General features: G+C 36.5%; 2 protein-coding genes across 5 annotated transcripts in view; one reads left to right on the forward strand and one right to left on the reverse strand.

The window, feature by feature from the left end:
• Positions 1 to 10,551, reverse strand: part of KRIT1 (KRIT1 ankyrin repeat containing) — a 39,649-nt gene extending 29,098 nt beyond the window's left edge. The window contains exons 1-4 of one of the 3 annotated variants that reach the window (XM_031940005.1): positions 10,410 to 10,473; positions 6,780 to 6,834; positions 3,408 to 3,522; positions 1,461 to 1,549 (exon numbers count right to left, since the gene is read on the reverse strand). The gene's annotated coding sequence lies outside the window, so the exon portion shown is untranslated. Of the gene's footprint in view, positions 1 to 1,460; positions 1,550 to 3,407; positions 3,523 to 6,779; positions 6,835 to 10,409 lie in introns of all 3 variants that reach the window. The other 2 variants (XM_031940004.1, XM_031940006.1) reach the window with 2 other exon arrangements.
• A 563-nt stretch (positions 10,552 to 11,114) lies between these two features.
• ANKIB1 (ankyrin repeat and IBR domain containing 1) overlaps positions 11,115 to 24,103 on the forward strand; it is a 154,416-nt gene continuing 141,427 nt past the window's right edge. For both annotated transcript variants that reach the window (XM_012551293.3, XM_023505116.2), the window contains exon 1: positions 11,115 to 11,192. The gene's annotated coding sequence lies outside the window, so the exon portion shown is untranslated. The remainder of the gene's footprint in view (positions 11,193 to 24,103) is intronic.

Consider the following 24,103-nt stretch of genomic DNA (forward strand, 5'->3'; position numbering starts at 1 on the left):
AAAGTATACATACATGAATATATTAATGGAGGTTCTCATAGGTTTTTTTAAACTTAGATTGAATTTTTGAATAAACTGGTATTAGTGATTTAATTATATTTTCTGCCTTTTTCTAAACCATGGAGATGCATTTGAAAACAGTAAATTATGGAACTGGTATTAGCATTTGCTAGCTAATTGTAATATGGTATTGTTTAAACTATTTAAAATAAAGAATAACAATACAGCTGAGAATCAGGAAGTAAGAGAGATCCTGAATCCATAAAATAAATATAATGCACTTTGTTCATAAGTGAGTTGCATGAAGCTTTTTTATACTTATTTTAAATGCAATTTTAAGTTAGAATATAAACCAGTAGCAAAAGAATGTAAGTGAATACCAAATACAAGCTCTTTTGAGAAAGTATTGTTGTCTGCAATCCCAACAACACACAGTGATTTGCTTATAGTAAAAGCTTAACAGAGGTTTGTTAAATTTAACTAAATTGGTTTCTTAGGCATGAAGAAAAGAAACTAGCAAAAAGAGAGTATAGTGCAGTTGACAATTGCTCAGAAAGCAGTGAAGAAGCAAAAAGGGGCAGCTGAAAAAGAAAAACTGAAAAGCATAGTAATTTGGGGACATTTGGTAAAGGGGGAAATAATCTTATACACCTCTCTATCTCAGAAAGCACTGAATCATAGCTTAAACAGAGGAACAGATGCTCCTACGGATGATCATGTGTCATTAATGTTACATTCAATATAATCTGTTTAAGCAGCCAGAGAAGCATGTGATCTTAGAAAGATTTCCACTCAAAATGTTTTATGGAAAAAAGTTTTGCTATACTCTTCTTTTCTATTTACATGACAGAAAATAATGTCGTAAAATTATATTTCTAGATATTACTAATACAAATTAAAAATTTGATTTTTTAAAAATGTCAAATGAGTGAAGTCAGTCACAACAATTACTATTACTACTACAATAGAAAATTGTTTATTTCTAGGAAAATAATTTTAATAATACAGTAATAGAGGAGAAATTTACATTAATTTATCATTGCTGACCAAGAACAATATCACTTTAGAAGAGCATTTCCCAAAATGCATTCCATAAGATATGCCATGAGAAAATTCCCATGCTTGTGATTTACCCTTTAAAATATCAAAATTCAGAAATATCACATGAAACAAAATTTTAATATAAAAATGGTTTTAATTTCTCCTATTTTACTTCCAAATTTCACTTACTTCTCTTTACTTTAGAAGTGGATATTATCCTAAGCTCCTAGACTAGTATCTGTGGACTTTGTCAAATTTCACACCCCAAAGGTTTTCACAGTACAGGTTTTGGAAATGCCTTCAAACTTTTGACTGGGCTTTAGACTAATATCTCTCTTCACTGGAAACTAATAATGTAGTTCATATAGTGATTCATTTAAATACAAAAAAAAAAAAACTTTATCAGATCTAAATTTTACCTTATGACATCCAGGCTTTACTTGTTCTTAGGGGAAGGTAACAGTTCTTTCTGGGACTCTCAATCCGGAACTTAATGGCATTAAATTAACTTTAAAATACAGAAGGAAAAAATACCCACAATTAAAAAAAAAAGATTTTTTTGTTATTTTTTCCCCATAATTAAGCTTACTAGATACTTAAGAACATTATTTTGAACTGAGGGATTTAGTAAAACACTAGGACACACACAACATCTCTTTTGAGAAAAAGATGAAGGCTAATAATACCTAATAATAAGCACAATTTATATGCTGCTTTAAGGTTTGCAGGTTACTCTTCAAATATTATATCATATGATCCTCAGGACAACCCTGGAAAGTAGTGCTAGCATTATTTCCATTTTACAGATGAAGAACTGAGGCAGACAGTGACATGTCTAGGATCACACACTTATTAATGTGTTTAATAAGGAATTTGAACACAGGTCTTCCAGATTCCAAATCAAGGACTTTATGCTCTGCAGCACTTATCTGCCTAATATAGTAATGTGTCTCAAAGTAGGCAAAAGAGAGGTACATTTTGCTTTGCTAAATTCAATCTTGTATTTTCAACTGGGACAATCAAATACTTGAAATCTATGGAGTTTATAAGGTTATCACTTTAAAAGGATCCAGAATTCGTGAAGGTAGACATTATACTACATAAATTCTCTGTATGTTACAATGGCAACTACAAATAATATTATTTAGATACTGCATTCGACATAGTATTTATTGAGGCACTTTGAAGTCACTATTAAGGTTACAGAAGGTCCTTTGAAAAGACCCTATTAAGGTAGGTACGAAAGGGATTGTTAGTATATTTTCCCCTTATTTTAGAAGAGTAAGACAAATTCAAGACTATATTACTGGGAAATGATTTAACACAATAAGGCAAAGAGATGATTTTTGGAAGAGATCTCTACGGTCAGTCTGCTTTGGTTCTTGATTAAGAATACCTTTCATATTCCTAAGTAATTTTGTGGCCTCTGTTTGATGACTGACAGTATGCCAGGTAGTCCACATTTGAACAGCTTGACTTGCTTCTACAGAGCAATTTCTTCTCTACTATTTTCATGCTTTAGACCCAAATACAAACTTCTCTCTTCTACCTAAGGGCCCTCAAATACTCCAAGACTGCTGTCACATTTCTCTTAAATTTCTTCTCTAGGTTTACAATCTCCTGTCCTTTCTAGAGAATGATGCCCAGGAAAAAAACCCAGTAATACTAATGTGTTCTGATCAAGCAGTGGGATGATCCTTTCCCTGATTCCAGACACAAGGTACTCTATCAGTGCAGCCTAAGAGCATATTAATTTGTTTAGATGCCATGTCATTGGGTCCTAGTGACCTTATAAGTGCATTAAAGATGCCAGATCTTTTCTATATGAATTCATCTGGTCAAAGACATACTATAACTATGCTATTGATTTTTTTAATCTAAGCATAAATCTATTGAAGTGTTATCTTTATTAATTTTAACATCATTAGATTTAGGCTATTGTCTTAGCCTGGGGAGATCTTTTTGAATATTGTCATCCAAAAATAAATAATAGCAGTAACAGCATCTACCTCACAGTGTTTTGTTAGGATTAAAGATAATATATGTAAAGTGGTTCACAATATGTTAGCTCTTATTATTATTAGTATCCAATCTATGAACCTTCCCCACTAGCTTTATTTGATCTACAAATGTGTTAATTTTAGAAAGTAACTGGCAAAAATGTTGAACAAAACATATCTTATTTGCAGCATGACATGGTAGACTTGATTTGGACCTGGTCAATCTGTGTTTAAATCCCAAATGACACATCACTACTTTTATCATGACTAGGCAAGTCAATGACTTCACCGGGGTGGGACTAAAAGTCCCTTCCAGCTTCAGCACTATAACTCTAAGGTGCTCCAGATAATTAGTTCTTGAGGTACCATGCCTTTTTCTGCTAAAAACCCGAAGCCCAGTGAAAGGAACCACCATGATTTCTTCTAAGTTCTTTTTTTAGCAGGTCCTATATAAATTCCTGTTGGCAGCTCTAGTAACAGCCTAGAAACAAACAGAGATGCTTTAGGTTTCCAAACACAATTCAAAGCAATTGTAAAATGTAATTCTATCAACAAGGAAAATACATATTTATTTGTAAAAATGTTTTTATTATTTATTGTCTCTAAATTGGTTTTGGCTAAGGATTTTGCTCAACAGATGAACTACAGTTGATTCCCAAACGTGATTAAAAAAAAAAGATAAAAACATGAAGGATGTGATATATACCATTTTTTTAAATGGCCAACATTACCTTCCCCAACTTCCCAAATTTTTAAAATGAAATATTTTTAAAGATTTAAAAACAATTATGAACATTATACCTGAGACAAAGTAGAAGGCAATGGGATAGTTCAGTTGAGATAGAAATAAGGGAGAAGAACTGGTCATCCTGCCATTTAGGGGAGGGGGTGGGGGGGGGGGTAAGAGGTAAAAAATTGGAACAAGAGGTTTGGCAATTGTTAATGCTGTAAAGTTACCCATGTATATATCCTGTAAATTAAAGGCTATTAAATAAAAAAAAAAAAAAAAAGAAAAAGAAAAAAAAAAAGAAATAAGGGAGAAGAGAATAATACTGATCACCTGGAAATTAAAAAAAAAAAGTTGTACAGTTAAGGCCAAAATTTATTTGGCAAGAGATTTTGAGAGACTATACTGAGAATGGCAAGAAAATTAGCAAAGAATGTCTGTGGTTTGTAATATTTAGCTTCTAATGACCAGGTAAATTTCATAATAGGATGAGTAGGTGAGAGGTTTAGAGTGAAAACAGAGACAAAATCATGTGTTTACTCTTCCTTCACTAGGTCTTTTCTTTTATTTATCACCTGAAGGAACAGCTCTTGCAGAATGATTAGAATGTGCCAGATGTTTTTTTGAGGGGGGAAGAGGTTTGAAGTTAAGCAAGTGGGATCAATGCCCCAGAATTGAGGTGTGGCTCTTTAGACAGATCATTATCCAAACATTTGAAGGAAGACTTTTCAAGAATGTAAATATCCCAGAAACATTTTAAAGATTAAGTGTGTCAAATTGGACCCAAATCTTTCTCTCTGGAGCCTTCCAAATTCCAAACTTCCCTATTTTTGTTGAAAGTAACCAGTATCTTTCCAATTTTTCAGGCAATCATTCTCCCAAACACCAGAAATCCAGTAAATTGTCCAATCTTGTCTATCTTCACAACTCTCTCCTAATGACATAGGTCTCCACTCATGCATCCACTGCCTTCAGGCCCTAATGACTTCCCACAACAGCCTCCAAACTCTTCTTCTTCAAGTCTTTCATCACTCTATTCCATCCTACAGGTTTGCTTCTTTGTTAAAGTAATTTTCCTTAAACACATAGCTAATTAGATGACTCCCTTATTTAATCAAGTCCAATGGCCTCTGGATAAAACAAAACAAAATAAAAAACCTTTGTCTATTTAGCTTTGTAAAGCATCATACAAGTTGGCCCCAAATTTTTGGATATTACTCTTCCTTCTGCACTCAGCAATCCCAGCAAAGTAACTTTTTCACTTCCTTATAGCCATACCATCTTCTGTCTTAAGGTCTTTGAATGGCCTTCATCTATAACTAGAATTCACTCCTTTTTCCTTGCCCCAGAGTTCATCAGTCACTTAACACTTATTAAGCATAGTTTGAGGGGTCCACAACAGAAAAACTATGTACAAATAAGCTATATACAGGATAAACTGATAATGATCAATAGAGAGAAGGCACTGGAACTAGAAAGGATCAGAAAGGGTTTCTTGTAGAAGGTGGAATTTTTAGCTGGCAATTAGGAAACCCAGGAAGTACAGAAGAGACTTGCATGCATGGGGGGACAACCCAGCATCAGATGAAATGTTCTGTTCTTAGAATGACAAAGGCCAATGTTGCTAGATTGAAGAGGATTTGTGAAAGCATTTGTGGTGAGAGTAGGGTCAAGACATTAGGTATAAGAAAAGGGGGAAGGTAGCAGGAAGGCAGAGGTCTGAATGCCAGAAGATTTGCTATTTGATCCTGGAGATGAAAGGAAGGCATTAAGAGTTTACTGAATTATGAGTGTTTGTGTGTGTGTGAGTGTGTATATATATGTATGCTGGGAAATGACCCAGTCAAATTTGTACTCTAGGAAGATGAATGGATGACAGCTTGTGGGGAAGAGACTTGTGGCAGATACAGGCTACTGCAATAGTTCAAGTGTTAGGTATTTGCACAAGGGTAAAGGTAGTATCAAAAAGGAGATTGGGAGTAGTTGAGAGATGTCATAAAGGTAAAATCAAATGTTTTTGGCAAACAGATTGGATATGTGGGGTAAGAGAGGGTGAGGAGTGGAGGAAAACACCTAGCGTTTCAAGCTTTGGTGATAGGAAGGAAGGTGGTCCCCTGAGAATTGTAACAGGGAAGTCTAAAAGGGGGGGAGGAGAGATGAATTCAATATTGGACATATTGAGCCTCAGATGTCTAAGGGTCATCCAATCTGAGATGTTCAATAAATACTGGAGATGTGAAACTAGAGGTCAAGCAGAGGGTATGGGACTGGAGAAGATTTGAGAAGCATCCACAAAGACATATTACTGAATGAAAGGGAACTAATGAGATCACAAGTCTAACATTATAGACACTGGGAGAAGAGGACCCAGGGCAGAACTCTGTTCGCCTCCAAAGCTTAGCAAGTGTGATCTGAGTGAAGAGCCAGCAAAGGAGACTTGGAAAGGAAAGAGTCAGAGTGAAGGGAGAAAAATTAAGAGACAAGTGTCATGAAAACCTAGAGTAACATTAATAAAGTAAGCAAGTGTCAAAGGCTGCAGAGAGGTCATGAAAGATGAACATTAAGAAAAGGGAACTACATAGGGCAATTCTGAGATCATTAGTAACTTTGGGGAAAACTTTTAGGTGAATAATAGGGTTTGAAGCCAGAATTTATTTATTTAGTTTTAGAATTTTAATAGCTTTTTATTTTTCCAAATACATGTAAAGATAGTTCTCAACCTTAATTTTTTAAATTAAAGCTTTTTATTTTTCAAAACATATGCATGAACAATTCTTCAACATTAGCCCTTGAAAAACTCTGTGTTCCACCTCCTTCCCTCACACCTTCCCATAGATGGCAAGAAGTCTAATATATTTAACCTTCCATTTTTGCAAAATTTTGTGTTCCAAATTTTTCTCCCTCTCTCTCTCTCCCATTCTCTCCCATAAACAGCAAGCAATCCGATATACATTAAACATGAATTCAGAATTTAGATAGTGAATAAAAGACTGAAAGGAAAGTAGAGGTACCTCTTGTAGATGGCCTTCTCAAGGACTTTAGTTAGCCAGACAAGTCAGAGAAGATCTAGGATAACAGTCACGGAGAGAGGGATGGATGATTATTTTAATTAAAGTAGGTGCTTTTTTATTAAGCACCTACTGTGTGTGTGAGGTACCTGAAATACAAAAAAAAAAAAAAAAAAGCAGCACTGGGAGGGGAACAGAGATTGAGGGATGTTGGGAGTTGCAATCTCTAAGCTGATTGGCAAAGCCCAGCACTGAGATCAAATGTGTACAGCACTCATGCAGGAACAACATTTCCTTCTATGACTCTCATTAGTGGACTACTATTTCCTATATTATTTATAATTGACTTGATTACAGCACTAAACATTATCTAAAAAAATCTGGTGACAAGAGGAATTTGGGCAAGTTAACTAGAAATGATTCCACAGGTATATTCTGTCCTAATAAAACTAATCTCTCACTGAGACAAATGATAAAGGAGAGAACACCATGGAAAGCATTGTCACTATGGGAGAGACTCCAAAGCCCCAGGAAATAATGATGTTTACCAATTTAGACTCAGAAAAGATCAGTATGTCTATGAACCAAAAGATGATTAAAGTATAACCAGGAATTGCCCTAAAGGCCTATGTACACGGTTGCAAGTCAGGGAAATAGAGGAATCAAACAATCCATAGAATTGACAAAGAAGACATAAGTAAACTAACAAAATTCACTGACATTTAACCTTAGATAACATTTACCTTTCCATTATTAGCTTTGAGTAATGTAATCAATAATTAACACTTAACCATAAAAAACTTACTCAAACATTAAATGTCAAATGTAGTTAACATATAAAGGTCAATTAGTCAAGACACATGTCTGAAGACTATGTTGACCTAAAAAAAAAAAAAAAAGTATATGATCATGATATAGTATAAAAATAAAGTCTGAAGGAACCTGAGAGAAGTGGCAACATCACTTCCATCAGTTCCTCCCTCAAACTACCCCACGACTCCTGTCTTCCTTTGATGCCAACCTATTCTTCCTGCTCAGCTCCCTGGACCTCCTGCAGAGGGAGGTTCTCTTGAGGATGGAGGATGTTTTTGTAAGCATCAGGGAGGAAACCAAGAGTAAGAGAGAGACTGAAGATAACGAAAGTAGGGATGATAGAGGGGCCATGTATTGGAAAAATCAGGATGGAATGGGTTTATTGTGTATATATTAAAAGGGTTTTAGCCTTGGCAACAAGAGTTCTCTCTTCTTGTGAGACAAAAATGAAGGTGGAAATAGCGATAGAAGGCATCAGGATAATAAGTATGAGAGGAAAAGGATGAGTTTTTCACAAAACTGATCGCAATTTTTCCCCCTGTAAAATATGAGGCAAGGTTTTCAGTTGGGGAAGGGAATGGGGAAATGAAAAGATTTAGAAAAGACTGTGGTGGGTGAGAGAATGAATTAGGGAAGCCAAGAAAACTTGTCTTGCAGCAGTGAAGGCTCTTCCTTGAAGAAGCAGTTTGTGAATATTTTCAACAGGAAGCTTTTCCTGATTCCTTCAACCAATAGTTTCTGCCCTCTCAAGCAATACTGTATCTAAACACTTAAAACAAGTTATTCTTTGCATTAGATTACCTACGATAAAGTTCCATTCAGCTCCAAATGTAAGTTCTATGTTTATGCCCAGACATGTGCAATAAGAACAGAAAGTATTAGTTTATTTGGAGAAAAAGGAGAAGTCAATAGTACTCTCCTTGGCCAGTACTGATTGGTGTGTTGTGGTCCACAAGGTCACAGTCAGACAAGAGTGAACAACAGAGTAGGATGAGCTTTATAGGTTGGCTGGCATGCAGATCATATGGAAAAGACTAGTTCGAAAAAGGAAAGCAGCACAAGATTTGGGGGGCTTTGAATGGCAGCCAAAGGAATCTGAATTTTACTCCATAGCCAAGTGAGAGTTATGGAAGGGCTTTGAACAAAGGAGTAATGTGACTAGATTTCTGCTTTAGGAAGACAAGTTGCTATGAAGAATGGTTTGAGGAGAGGTAGAGTATAGAAATGAGAAGACATTAGAATCACAATAGCATAATGTTAAGGGAGGAAAGGAAGGCGATACAAATATAGCAAAACTTAAATTTGACACTGAATATTAAAAAAGAGGGAGGAAATAGTCAAATACAGCATCAAAATTTGGAACTTATAGGACTTTGGATGAATTGAAGTGTTGATATATAATGAAGTCAGAAGAGGAACAGACTTAGGAGAAAACATAATTATCTCAATCTACAAGTTCAATTTTCAGTCCTCCTAAGACATAGAGCTAGAGGTGTTTTACAGGCAGCTGGAGATGTGCAACTACAGACCAGGAGAGGAATGAGAACTTTCAATTTCTATGTCATGACCTTTTTGCTTTTTACCTAATGCCAGGTATTAGCAGGACTGAGGTGAAGGTAAGCAAATCGAATTGGCTGCATAGGGTAAATGGAGTATAACCTGTCAATCAATAAGCATTTTTAAGTGCATTCGAAGAGGGCCATCCACCCCATACTTTGCTGCTTTTACTTTCATTGTTGCCCAGACTAGAAAGTCTTTTCCTACTTCACTTGCTGTACTCCCACTATCTATTCTTAAAGGCCAATTCAAGTACATCATCTCCAGAAAAACATTTTTGTTTTAAAACTTTAGCTGACTTTCCCCTTTGAACTTCATAAAATATTTTGTAACTTTTAGATCCTTATCAAAAAAATACATTTTGTACGGCAGCTATCTGGGTTTGATTCACCCACCCTTAAGTAGACAGACATCTCTAAGAGGGAACCAGAGGGCTTTCTTCAAAATTTCCATTTCTCCCAGCACAGGGATTTGCACCAGGGGCAGATACAATAAATACTTAAAACAAAACAAAACTGAATAGTTCCTTCGGGTTTTAAATTTTGGCTGTTTAGGAAAAGCGAGCCCCCTCTCTCCTCCCCATCCCCACTAGGTGAATTGGAAAGTAGGGACAGTTAGAACTCGGCCATCTCGAGTCACAGAGATGCTGGCCACAACGGAGTCCACAAGCTTTTATTAAGCACCTACTGTGTGTGTGAGGTACTCGAAATACAACAACAACAAGAAGTGGGAGGGGAACAGCCCCTGCTCTTCATCCCGGGGAAACAACCAAGGAGCAACCAGCCTGAGCCGGCCGCGCTGCGCGGGGGCGAGGAGCTGGAGGCGAGAGGAGGAGGAATGGGCGCCACATGTGCCCCAGGAGGCCGGCTGTCACTCCCCAAAAGGCGGAAACCCGGATGAATCACCCGCCGAAGAAGGGCCGCGCCCCGGCCCAAGCCAGGTTTGCTCCCCGCCTCCTGCCGGGGCTCTTCCCCTCCCTCTAGTCTCAGTCCCGGGCTTGGAGACTGCTTTCCCGCCCCTCCCCGTGCTTTCGTCATCCCGGTGTCTGGGGTCTGCTCCCCGCCTCCTCCCCCATTTCCCATCCGGGATCTGCTCTCTCCCAGCCCAGAGTCCGCTCTTCCCTCGACTCCCCCGTCCCGGGTTTGCTCCTTTTCCGGAGGGGATCTTCCCCCCCCCCCCCCCCCCCCCCCCCCCCCCCCACCTCTCGCGTCGGGGTGTGCTGCGCCCCCGCCAGGAGGAGCGCAGGCCGAGCGCGATTCTTACCCGAGCCGCGCGGGCAGGGCTGAGCCGATTGGGGAGGGAAGACGGCAGTCGCCGCCTTCGCATCCCCGCCCTCGCCCACGGCGACCCCAACGGCGCGGCCCGACTTCCGGGGCCAGGCCGACCGACAGCCACCGGAGCCCCGGCCCCTCTTAGCCCAGCGTCGCGTCCTCCGCCGGTGCCTCGGGCTGCCAGCTGGAACCGCCTACCCCGGGTCACCGCCTCGCCCCGCCCCGCCTCGCCCCGCCTCCTGGGAATCCGAGGAAACCACTTCCGGGGTCGCGCCCCCTACACCCGCCTGGCACGATCGGCGGCCGAGATTCAGTTTCCGGGTTGCCGGGCTGAGGCGCTGCTCCCGCCGCCGCCGCCGCCGCCGCCGTCACCGCCACCGCCACCGCCGCCGCCGCCGCCGCTCCTATTGCCTGAGCCTGCTGTAGAGCGCGGCTCGTCAGAGTGGTCGACCTCGGCGGGAGCGGAACGTGAAGGCCGGGCGGGCTGGCGGGCGGCGGCTTGAGAATGAGGCGGACTTGAGCGCGAGGCGGCGGCAGGAGCCCCCTCCCCCAGCCCCCCGAGAGGCGCGGCGGCGGCCCGGAGACATGGGGGGCGCCCGCCCTGCCTAAGGCCCCGAGCTGCGCCCCGGGCTCCCTCCTCACCCCGTGACCCAGTCCGGGACGAGGAGCGGGGGAGGGGAGGGAGGTCTGGCCCGGAGCCCCTGCCTCCGAGAGGCGGCACAAATCCCCGGCGCGGAGCCCACCGAGACCCCCGGGCCCTGCCCAGCCAGCCTCGGTGAGTTCCGTCCTATCGTTGCCGCACCGCTTGGGAGGGACCCACTATCCCATCCCCTTCTCCCCAAAAAGAGGTCGGGGTGCTGACCCCTAACGAAAGGTCGGAGGCGCTCCGCAGGAGGCGCCGGGGGTGTTGGCATCCCCGGGCTGGGACGGTGGGCTCCCGCTGCCGCGTCGGAAGAGGGATAGAGACGGAGAGGCCCTGGCGCCACATTCTCCACAAAAGCCGAGTTGCGGCCGGTGAGGCTCCCCCCCTCGCTTCCCGGGGTGCCGTGGGTCGGGCGGCCCCCGGGGCGAGGCCCAGGCTGTAGCTGCTCCGTGGCCTCGAACCGGGGCCGCAGTGGACGTCTCCCGGCTTGGGAGCGTCTCGGCTGGAGCTGCTTCTCGGGGTTTGTCCGAAACGCGCAGGTGACTGGGGAGGCTTGCAGAGGTCTCCAAAGGGACTCTCTGCGAATCCGTTCGCTTTCGTTATTTTAAGTTGTCAACTTCAGAACGGGACAATCTGGAATATGAAAGATTTTCTTGGGCAAATTGTTTTGTAGACTTCCAAGTATCTCGTCGGATTTAATACTCTCTGAGTAATAATTTATAATTTTCCAAGCCAGGAAACTCGGCTCTTTTTTTCCTTCCTAATAAACTTAGTCAGACGTCTCCCTCCTCTTCCCAGCAGATGACACATCTTGTCTTTATGCCTCGGATCCTCCTGCTCTTGTTAGGAAATTTGTCTAGGAATTGGAGACAGCTTTAGTATACAGTTGAGGAGTTTGGATTCAAATTTTTCATTCGTGTTTATAAGATTAGCTTTTCCAAATGAGCCAATGTGTGGAAAATTTTTTGGAAACTTTAAAACGCTGTAGCTTTACAAATGTCAGCGATTATTTTTGAATTCCAGAAATTAGGCGATTTTAGAATAAAATTTTGATGAATTCAGTTATGAAATGACCTGGAGACTTCATCACTGTGGTATTCCATCAGGTACTATAGGAAGCAAATTAAATTTTTATTAAGAGATAATTTGGTTACGTTAAAGACTAAGTTTTTATTCTGTTATGTAGATTACTAATATAATATCCCCCCCATGTGTAGTCGTTTGAAAATATCTATTTTAAAGATTAAAATATATGGATTTCTCTTAAGCAAGCTTTCTTGGAACTTGTAATTTCTGAATTTGTTTTACTTGGGTTTTAAGTGCTCATGATCCATGTAATTCAGTTGGAAATTGTCCTAGACGAATTATGTTCAGGAACTTAATCTTAACTATATCAGGAAGTATATTTTACTGGTTTGTTTCAGGAACAGAGAGCACTGTTGTGGGTTCAAGCCACAGGTTTGTTTTGATTTTAAATGGTGAAAATATCTAGAATCTTTCAAGGGAAAGAGGAGTAGAGTATATGTAAAAAAAAACTTGTAAGGAGGTAAGGAATCATATATGGGGGAAACATTGATCAAGAAACTTAGTTTCTACCTTCTGGATATCCACTCAGTTTCCTCTTCTCTTTTGCTAGGAGTCTTACATGTTCACAGGATGAAAACATGTAAATTCAGAATGTGCTATAAAGGAACCATGTCTGATTATTTTTTGAACTGAGTTTCTGCTCCCCATTGTGGGGGATCTGACTGATTTTGTGTGTGTGTGTGTATAGTATATGCTTGTTGATAACATTGCTCCCACCTTTGTGGTATCCTTACTTTAGAAGGAGCTAGTTTCCTTTTGTTCCTGATTTCTTCTGTTATGGAGTGGCAAGGACTTGTGCAAATGAACTACAAGGTAAATTTTGAGTTAAATGATTCAATAAATGAGTGGTCACTAATTTCCAATTTAGATTGATTTAGATTTAGATAAGCTATGTCTAGAAGGAAGCTGAGAAATCATTTCATCTAGCTTTATGACATAGGGAAAGAATGTCAGACTTCAATTCAAATTCTGGTCCTATCTTGTAGTTGTTGGACCAGTCAATCAGAAAGCCTTTAATGAAAGCTTCCTATAAGTTAGGTTCTGGATATATAAAGATAAATGAAGCAACTCAGCTTCTAAAAAGCTGAAATTCTGTTTTGGTATACTGCATGTTCACACATAAGTAAATACTAGATATATATTAAAAAAAATAAATGCAGTGAAGGGGGGAAGGGCATGAACAACTATTGGAAAAGGGAAAAGCCTTAACAGGCCAGCAATCTTAACAAGGTCATGAATTCAGTGAATCTGTAAGATTGCTTTAAATTCAGAACCCAAGAGTACAGAAATGCTTATTTTATAGCTAAAGAAATCTGCTTGGGAAAAGTCGATTGATTTCCCCTAGGTGTCAGAGCAGGCCCTTTTTTCTCCCTTTTAGTCTAGTATTTTCATTTTGTCCCTACTAATGTTAGTACTTAACACTGTCTTTCACTGGAGTGGATACTCTGGTGCTTGTCTGTTTTTTCTTTAAAAATTTTTTTTGTATGTACAGTGTTTAGAACATAGTAAGCATATAATGAATACTTTTAGAATGAATCAATTCTTGAAACTTAAGCAATCAACAGACTTTGCTGGGCCCCTGTTTTTAATCTTTTTAGCTTGGTTGGACATGATGGGTTTTGTATTTCTCTCAATGTTTTAGTGAAGCCCTACCATCAGAAGATATCAGAGGAAGACTTTAGTGTAGGCCTATGTTCACAATGAGTAAATTTTGTTCTCATTCTCAAATATGAATCAAAATGAACCTAAGTAAGTCCTAATAGCTCGATTTTGTCTACTAGGATTATTAAAACTTCTTAAGTACTTTTTAAAAGGCATTTTCTCTTTAAAGTTCATTTATATGACATTTGCAAAAACTAATTAAAATGTTAGCTTTGCCTTTTTTTAAAAAAATTATTTTTTTATTTTATTTTAAGTAAAATTTAACCCGAGGAAAATTTCTCAGTTTATGTTGAAAATTCTGAGCTATTTTATTATTTTTTTTTCTTATAAGGCATTTTTTCTTTAAAGTTCATTTACATGAAATTTGCAAAAATAATCTCAAATGCTAGCTTTTCTTTTTTTCTTTTTCTTTTTTTTTTTTCTTTTTTTTAGTAATTTATTAAGATAACCTGAGGAAAGTTTCTCTGTTTAGTGTTGAAAGTTCTAAGCTATTTTATTCTTTTCTTTTAACTATTTTAAGCAAATCAGTATACAGATGTACTGTATGCTAGGTACTTGCTAAATGTTTCTGAGAGATACAAAAAGAAGCTAATCACTGCTCTCCAGGAGTTTGTTAGCAGATCACAGATTTAGAGCTGATGTATAGCTCTTTTTTTGTCCATGCCTCTTATTTAACAGAAAAGAAGAGTCTAAAAGAAGGGATGAAATTTGCCTAATATCATACAGGTGATAAATAGCAATACCTGGACTTTTAAATCCAAGTTCTATGATTCCAGATTTACTATAGGAAATTTCCACTTAACCAAGTTGTATTGAGTCATTTTGTTTGTTTCCAATTTTTTAAATTTAATCTTCACATCTGATAACTTATTTTCTTGTTCATGTTATGACTTCTGCTTTGAAACTTATTTGATCATCTTTCTGATCTTTGAAGTAGCTACTTCAGAGGTTTTGTTCTGATAAAGCAAAAGATTAACACTAGATGCCCCTAGGCTTAACATTTTTCTTATCTTTTGAGATTCTGATTTATGTTTTTTAAAAAGATAATGTAGGAAAAAAGGAAGAAATTCTTAAGCATCCATTATGTATCAGGAGCTGTACAATTATTATTTTGTTTGATCCTCACAATAACTCTGAGGTAGGTGCTAGTATTATTCCCATTTTACATTTGAGAAAATAAAGGCAAATAAGTGAAGTGACTCACCCAGGGTCACACAGCTAGCAAGTATCTGAAACTGGACTTAAACCCAGATCTTCCTGACTCTAGATCCAGTGTCCTATGCATATAAAATGAAAAACTTGGAGAATTGCTGCTGTAGACTGCTTGTGAAAATTTCATTTGTAGTTTTCTTAAAACAATTTCAAGTTTTCCTAAAACAAAGAATTGATAACTATTATTGCCCTTTTCAATTTCCAATAGAAATTCTTATTTCTAATAAAACAAAAAGGTTAATTATCCTTTACCCATTCAGTTTCAGTGAACATTTATTTCACTTTTAACATAATATGTCAAACACTAAAAATTCTCCTCAATATAAATGTTTATTAGCCTTTGTTCTTTTTTGTGAATCTTTATTTCTTTGAATATTTTCCTGTATTATGTATATTGGTATTCTTTTACATTTTTGGTGGTTTCACTTTGCTCAGTGTTCAATAAAGTGCTATTAAGAAATAATTGATGAATTCATTATCAATTATTGTTTGAGAGTTATCTGAGAATTCATGGTTTTCCCATAATAACTTCTTCTAGATCTAGAGACTTAGCTAATTTGGGTTTTTCAACAGTCTTTTTGAGCTTATTTTTATTTTTACCCTGCTCACATTCCTGTAGTTAACTAGCATTTATTAAGCCTGGTGTCAGCTACCATGCTAGGGCAGTGATGGTACAAAGAAAGGCAAAAACAAAAAAAATCCAGCCTCTGCTTTCAGGGGGCTCATGATCTACTGAAGGAGCTAACGAGCAAACAAGGATATAAAAACAATAGAAATACAGGATAGTTTTGAGAGTAATCCCAGAGAGGAGGCTTCTTGGCAGAAGGTGGGCCTTTAGTTGAGACTTGAAGGAAACCAGGAAGCAGTGATGCAAAGGGAGAGATAATCAGGTATGGAGGATTGCCAATGAAAATTTGGAGTTATGAGGAAAATGTCCTTCCTGCTCAAGAACAGCTAGGACATTAGTATCAATGAATCACAGAATATGGAGAGGTGGAGTAAATATTAGAAAATATTAGAAAGGTAGGGAGGGGGGCATCTTTACTTTAAAAGATGATAAACAGTGAATTTTTACATTTGATTCTAGACACTGTAGGGAGAAATAAATTTATTTAATTGGGGAGGGGGTGATGTCAGAGCTTCAGTTTAGGAAGATCAATTTGATTGCTGAATGGATGGTGCTCAGGAGTGGGAAGAATCTTGTGGTATAGGCAAACCAAAAAGCAGGTATGGGCTAGAAAAATAGATAAGAATAATCTACATATAGATGAAAATTTAATCCATGGGAGCTGATAGTCGAATGAAATAGTATAGAGGGAGAAGAGAACAGGGCCTAGGACATAATCTTAGAAGGATTCCTACAGTTAGCAAGCAAGATCTGGATGAAAGTCCAGCAAAGAAGGGAAAGAGGGAACAGTTATACAGGAGAAATCAGAGAGGCCAGTGATCAGAATCCTAGAGAAAAGAGTATCAAGAAGAGACTTGAGTGACAGTGTCGGAGATTGCACAGAAGACAAGGAAGATGAACATTAATTAATGGCCAATACATTGGGCAATTAAGAAATCACTGGTAATTTGGAAAAGTGTCATTTGAAGGATGAGATCAGAAAACAGCCTGCAAAGAGATAAGAAAAAAATTGAGTGAAAAACATGTGAAAACAGCCATTGTGGATGACAATGGCTTCAAAAGGGAGGCAGGATAAGAGAGATAGCTAATGGGGACTAATGGATCTAGTGAGAGGTTTTTGAGGATGAAGGAGACGTGGGCATGTTTGTACTGATCAGGGAATCAGCTGGGAGAAAGGAAGAGACTGAAGATTAATGAGAATAGGGATGATAGAAGGAGCAGTCTCCTTCTATGAGACAAGATGAGATGAAATGGGGATCATTTATGCATGTAGAAAGCTTATTCTTGCCAAGAAGGTCTACCTCTTTATGTGAGATAGGGATGAAAGAGGAAGTAGTAAGGAAAGGCACTGAGTGATGTGAGATGAGAGAAGAAAAGAGGGACTAATTGTAGTTTTGCATGCTTTTCATCTGTATAGATTTTTTCCCCCATATTCCGTAGTTATCTCTTACAGAAAATAGCAGTCCATTATATTTATTTACCACAATTGGTTTATCCGTTTCTCAATTGAGTGATACAGTGGAAAGAGCATTGTAGTCATAGGACCTGGTTTCAAAACCAAACACCAACACTACCTATGCAATGCAATCTTGGGGAAATTGACCTCCCTCCCTCAGTTTCTTCATCTATAGGGAGAGGGAGGTTTGGCCTTGCAGGTACTTTCTAGTTCACTATCTATGATCCTGTTAGATACAATTCAGGAATCTACTTTGTTTTACAGTTCTTTGTTCTTAGAAAAAGTGCTGCTATAAATATTTTGATGTATGTGACATCTTTCTTTTAGTCATTAACCTCCTAGGGATATATGGGAAGGTAGATTTTAAGAATTGCTGTGGTCAAAAACTAGTTCACTCTGTGGTCAACCTGGTAGTGAACCTCTCCACATAGGTAGGGTATATAGTCTCTTCTTGCTTGCACCTTTCTGAATCGCCTTGGAATCGAAGGTGGTTTTTTTTTTGTTTTTTTTTTTTTTTTTAAACAGAATTGACCTTTACCAAATAGGGTTCACTAGTTTCACAGTTTGGGTTTCTTTGAATTTCTACAACTGTTCTTACATCCTGGGAAAAAAGGGTCTTTGGCTACATCAGTAATAAAAACCCAATTCAACAATTGTTTGTTTTCCCAAATTCATTCAAACCTTATTTTTGGTGTTTGTGTGATGTCAAAGAACCAGGTTAATTAATTTTTCAAGTGCTGCTTTTTAGTATCATAAAGACACAGCTTTATTCTGACTGTAAAATGAAATGGTCATGGCACATAGTATTTTTTCAGAGAATCTCAGTAGGAATATCGGGACTATCTAGACAAATCTAAATCTCAACAAGAATCTATCCTACATACTTAACTATGTCAAAACTAACATAGCATTGAAGAGTCCTTTGATATGATCAAAGCATATATTTAACACCAAGAACTAGCATTGTTTGAAACTCCCATTACAAGCAAAGGAAGGCAAGGATACTCACTATTTCTACTCTTAATTGATATGGTTCTAAATATAGAAATAAGAGAACAAAATTTTCCTTGCTTGTAGATGGTGTGATGGTTTATTTAATAACCCAACAACAAAACCTAATTTATTCAATTAATAATTTCAGCAAATATCATCTCTTTATGTTTAAAAAAATAGAAATAATAGAAATTTTCTATAATTTATAAATCAGGATCTATGTAAATCTATACACATCTAAATCAAATAATAGAAATTATTAAGAATAATTACAAAATGTATGAAATATCTGGGAATTAATATATAAAGATGTTTAAAAGATCTATATAAATACCACAACTATATAACTGTTTACAAAAAACAAAGAGAGACTTAAATAATTGGAGACAAACATCATGATTGCCAATATGATAAAAGGTGATGACACTACGAAGTTAACTTATGTATTTAATACAGTACCTCAAGTTACCTAGGGCAATGGTGTCAAGCTCAAATAGAAACAGACCACTAAACTGTACATAAGTATCCCTACAGGCCTCATATTGATTTCATTTTAAAATGTAATATTATCTCTCTTATTTTTATTTAGTTTAATTATTTCTCATTTTTAAAATTTTATTAAAGCTTTTTGTTTTCTTTCTCTCTTTTTTTTTAATTAAAGCTTTTTATTTTCAAAACACATGCATGGATAATTTTTCAACATTGACTCTTGCAAAACCTTTTGTTTCAAATTTTCTCCTCTCTCTCCACCCCATCCCCCAATTGCAATTCTTTTATATATATTTTTACAATTATTGTGCGAAACAAGAAAAATCAGATGAAAAGGAGGGGGGATCTCATTTGTATTTTAATGTTGTTATATGACACTTGGGGATGATATGGGCCATTTGTGGAACATGTGTTTGACATCCTTGACCTTTAGTATATTCTGGAGAACTAGGCAAAACAGTTGCAATTCATTTAGAATGACAAATTTTTTAATTCCAAGTGAAATTAAAAATAAAGTATGAATAGCATTCTAGATTTCAGATGATAGTAAGAAAGTAAATCTTCAAAATTACTAGTGAAATGGAGCAGACTGAAAAATGAAAATGGAAACAATCATAAATCTGTGTTTGATAAATCCAAGGATATAAATAATTAGTAGAACGACTCCCTTGGATAGCATTTGGGATTTTGTGTAAGTATATTTTATCACTTTGGAAGTCATTTTTAAAGCAAATATATAGGAGATAGTTTGAAATTAAAAAGGCTTTTGTATGTATATAATCAGTGAAGATTGTATAAGAAGTGGGAACAACCATTTGAATCAATTATCAGTGATGAGAATTTAAAATCAAAAATTGTTCAAAAATTGATCTTGGAAAATTTGTGTGACTGAGAAGATGTCATCACAAAATATCATTTGTGAAAGCTTGCCTATGCCTTCCTTTTCGCTTTCCTCAATGAAATCCTTGATATGTGTGAAAATTATTCTGAAGATTTTGTAAAGATGAGCAAATGGGCATGTGTGTTGATAGTTGTTAATATTTTCTTAAATAACTTTTTTCCTAATAATAAAGTCAGTATTTTTTCTAAATATTTCTGATCTCTTCTTTTCAGATAAGTGATGTGAGATTGCTTGTTTTTTCTTACTACTAAGATGATACTTCTTGGTCATTATAATTTGTATGACTTTTGTTTGTTACATTGTAACTTTTACATATCCTATCTATCTTGGTACCATATTGTTTGCACTGCAGCTGTTATTCTTATCTCCACCATAAAGTTTGAATTCCAGACATCAAGTTCTTAAATAAGTGAGGGTAGTATGTTTTGTTTTGTTTTGGGGTTTTCTGCCCCCTTTTTATGTATTGTCTTCTCCCTTTAAACTGTAACTTTATTGAGGAAGGGATTGTATCCACTACACAGTGTTTAGTATACATAGCTTCCATCTTCCATCCATCCATATAGCTGTATATTTATCTCTTTCTCCTTTGATTTTAATTTGAAGCCAGTAAACTTTTTGACTTATTATCACAGCATACAAAAAATATATTTTTATTTGTTTTCATTTTTAAAACATTAATACTTTTGTCTTGACACGAGAGCTTCCTAATAAAGACCTAAATATTCTGCACATTCCTTTGAAAACCATTAGCATAAAATATAAATATTGGTTGATTTTATTTTTTAATAAGTTGATTGAATATCAGTGTTATTTCTGGTTATACAGATTTACATTTTGAGGTTTATCATTGTATTTTTAAGTGAGATTATTAGATCCTCAGAATTTATTTTTCAGTGCCTTTGTAATAATACTTGCATTTAGTAATCATTATAATAATATAAATGGGAAAACCAGAATCTATTTATATGCAGTACCGTGATGACCATGTTAGTACCCTGAATACTTTAGAATCAGTCGCAGGATAAGCAGAAGTCCTTGATCTTTATTCTTTGTCAAAGGGAGAGGAGAGGAATGGACACCAGAATCTTGTCTTTTTTCTACTGCCCAGAGTCACATTCCCTTGTCCTACTCCACTCTCTAATCCCTTCTCCAAAAATCTCTCTATATGCCAACACAGAGTAGTGGGCAGGGCCGTTCTTCATCCAAGCATATGCTAATAGAGTATTGTCCACTTGGTAATTATAGCCTTTAGTGCTCTGACCTCAGTGCATCAATTCAGTTTTAGCCCATTACACAGTACCTTGTGGAAATTTACTTTTCAATTTTATTAATAATTCTTTTGTTTTTACATCACTCATATGTAGCAATATATTCTATACCTTTCATATTTCTTTAAACAAAGAGACTATTCACCAAAACTATGTAGCAATATATTCTATATCTCTCATATTCCTTTAAACAAAGAAACTATTCACCAAAACTAAGTATCAAGTCAAATCTCTTAGGGGCTAAAGCTTGGTCATAATCATTTTATCACACTGAATTGATTTGATTGCCTGTTATGTAACACTTGATTTAAGGCTTTTCAAGTAAGGAATTTAAATGCCTACCTGATGATACTGAGTAGCTATCTACCAACATGATTTAATTGAAAGAGCACTGGAGTTGGAATCAAAAGACTTAGGGTTGAATCTACTAAATGTATTTTTAGACAAATTCCTTAAACTGTCTGCAAAGGGGAAATAGTAATAAATACACTGCTTGTTTTCATATTGGAAAGTGATAAAGATTAGGATGATGAGAAAACTAGAAGGAATGCAATATGAGGACTGATTAAAGGAAAAAACTTACAAAGAGAGATTTCCAAAAGTGGAATGGATGTCTCAAAAAACTGAGTGCCCCATTAATGGAAATCTTGTAACAGGCTGAATGACTACTTGTTATCATATGGTAATGGGGATTACGATTTAGGAATGGATTTGACTATTTGAAGTGTGAGGTTCTTCTAACTTTTAAGTTTCTGTATTTCTAAACAGGACTGTTGTAAGGAAAAGTACTATATAAATGAATCATTATAAGGGAAAATAAACAAAAGATCCAGTTTCCCCTGAAATTTTCTCTGAAATAACAGGTTCATACCTGTCACTCCTGGATCATTTTATCTTTAGTACTTAGACCTCTTTTTTGAAGGATAGCTCTTTTGAGTAGATTAACATTTTTTAAAAAATTCATTACATTTAACATTGAACACCAACTCAACTAGCCAAGTGTGTTTCGTTAATTTTTATTTAAATTAATTTCAGTGAATAAGTTAGAATAATTTATAATCATTCTTAAGACCTCAATAGGATCTTTATCTGTAGATATTTATTCTTTTTTCCTCCTCTGATATGATCTTAGTGTGCATTTCATTTGAGTTCTGCTTTTTTTTTTTTTTAATATTTCAAAAAGATAAATCTTGGAGTAGTATTATTTTTAAGTGATTCAGGCTACAGGTACAGTAATGGAAGTAATGGGTTAGACATTGTGGACTATTTTAATTTTCACTGCATTTTTATCTAATGATTTGACAAAAAATGTTTTTTAAGTTTGCAGGCTCATAAGCAATGATAGATTATACCTATTTTTCCCTACAGTACCTCTAACATTGAATTTCATTGCTCTTAATTATTTTTATCAGTTTGCTGGGTATGTTAGTGTCTGATAGCCTTAATACTTGTCTATTTGATTATTAACATTTTTTTCAAGTGATTAACTTGAAAAGTTGGTTTTTTTTTTAAGTAATATCCTTTGACCATTTATGTATTGTTTACTAAGAATGAACGCCGACTTCACCAGTTCTTTCTTTTATTTTTAAACATCAAAATGTTTAATTAGCCATATACATAATTAACTATAAAGTCATGGTTTCAAGTCCTTTTCTGAATAGATTGTCAACAAATACTTTAGGTTACATTTATTAATTGAATATTTTTTCAATTTTTATTTTTAGAGGTTTATTAAATTGTGGTCTTTTTGCACATATGTAGTTGGATGTCTGATGCATTTATAATAGCTCCATTAATTTATTTCTTTTTTTCCTTGTACCTAGATAGTTTTGATTATAATCACTTTTGCCTTCATTTTTTCTTTTCATTCTTGTCCCCCTTTTTTCCCCCACTTATATTTCATTGTAATTTAGTCTTTTGTAAAGAAATTTCTGAGAATTTTAATTGATATTGTTTGTTATAATAACAATAACAAAAAGAAACAATGGAACTTAAGCACAGTGTTTGATAAACTGGAAATTATTTTTTCCTTAGGAAAAAACTGATAAAAATTTCTGGGAAAATAGAAAAGCAGTCTGGTAGAAATTAGGCTTAGAGCCACACCTGATAGCATATTTTACAGAATGTTTTAAATGAATGTCAATTTGGTATTAAATATCACACTTAAGAAAAATAGAAAAGAAACATCATATACACTTTAAACATGTATGCATAGGAAGTTCTTTTAAAATTGTATTTATTCTGAATTGAAGAAATTAAATGAGGCTGAATTTAAGAAAGAAAACAAGCATTTCTATAACAGTTGAATAGAAAAAAGTTGAAACTGGAAATTAATTTACAACTTGCTATTCCTTTTAATAGTTATCATGTACCTTTTTTTCTTTCCTCCCCCCAAGATGACTTCCATTAGATACAAATGTGTGTCTGCAAAATCATTCTGATGAGGTGCAAATGATGAGGTGGAAGAATTGGGGTGAGATTGGAGGCACAGGTCCAATAAGAAAGAATTTGCAAATCTGAAATCTCTGTGGCAAAAAGGGATTTATTGGCACTGAGAAGCCAGCTTCTGCTAGGAAAAGAAACTTCTTAGTGGCAAAGTCCTATTATGAAGATAGCAAAGGTTAACACTGAGAAGATCTCTTATAATGGGCAAAGTCCTGTTTTAGGACATCTGTAATGATGTCTGGGTATGTAGGCCTAGATGTTTTAGGGCTTGCTTTGATCTTTGGCCTAGAGACAGGGGCCAACTCTTGAGAGACAGATTTTCAATTCAGTTTAAAATTGAATGAGATTATGAGTTATTGAGAGTTGTTTGTGGCAATTCAAAGGAGAGTTAGTGACCAAGATCTCCAATTGAATGAAACCACTTAACTGGTGTTTTTTTTTTTTTTTTTTTTAAGACCTTTCTCAGCCTCTCGGAGCTCCTTGGAAGGGATACACATCTGGTCATCCCAAAAAATCTCAGTTTATATCATCCCCCTTTGGGCCTCTTCCAGAGGAGAATTTGGATAGTTTCAGGATTCACTCCCATCAATTCTATATATTTACTTATATTTTTTTCCCTGGATACAGATATACAGATAGCATCTTCCCTCATAGGTCCTTTATAATTAATTTGGGTATTCATAATAGACAAAATGACTTATTCATTCAAAAGGTCTTAAAACAATGATGGTGGTATTATATACAACATTCTCTTGGTTCTGCTTATTTACATATTTTTCTAAGATCATCAAACTCATCATTTCTTATAGCAAAATAGTAGTCTTCCATCACAATCATATACCAGTTTGTTAATTCATTCCCCATTTGACAGGTATTCCTAAAATTTTCACATCTTTGTCACCA

The sequence above is a fragment of the Sarcophilus harrisii genome, chromosome 5, assembly GCF_902635505.1.
Source record: "Sarcophilus harrisii chromosome 5, mSarHar1.11, whole genome shotgun sequence".
In the NCBI taxonomy this organism is placed as follows: domain Eukaryota; kingdom Metazoa; phylum Chordata; class Mammalia; order Dasyuromorphia; family Dasyuridae; genus Sarcophilus; species Sarcophilus harrisii.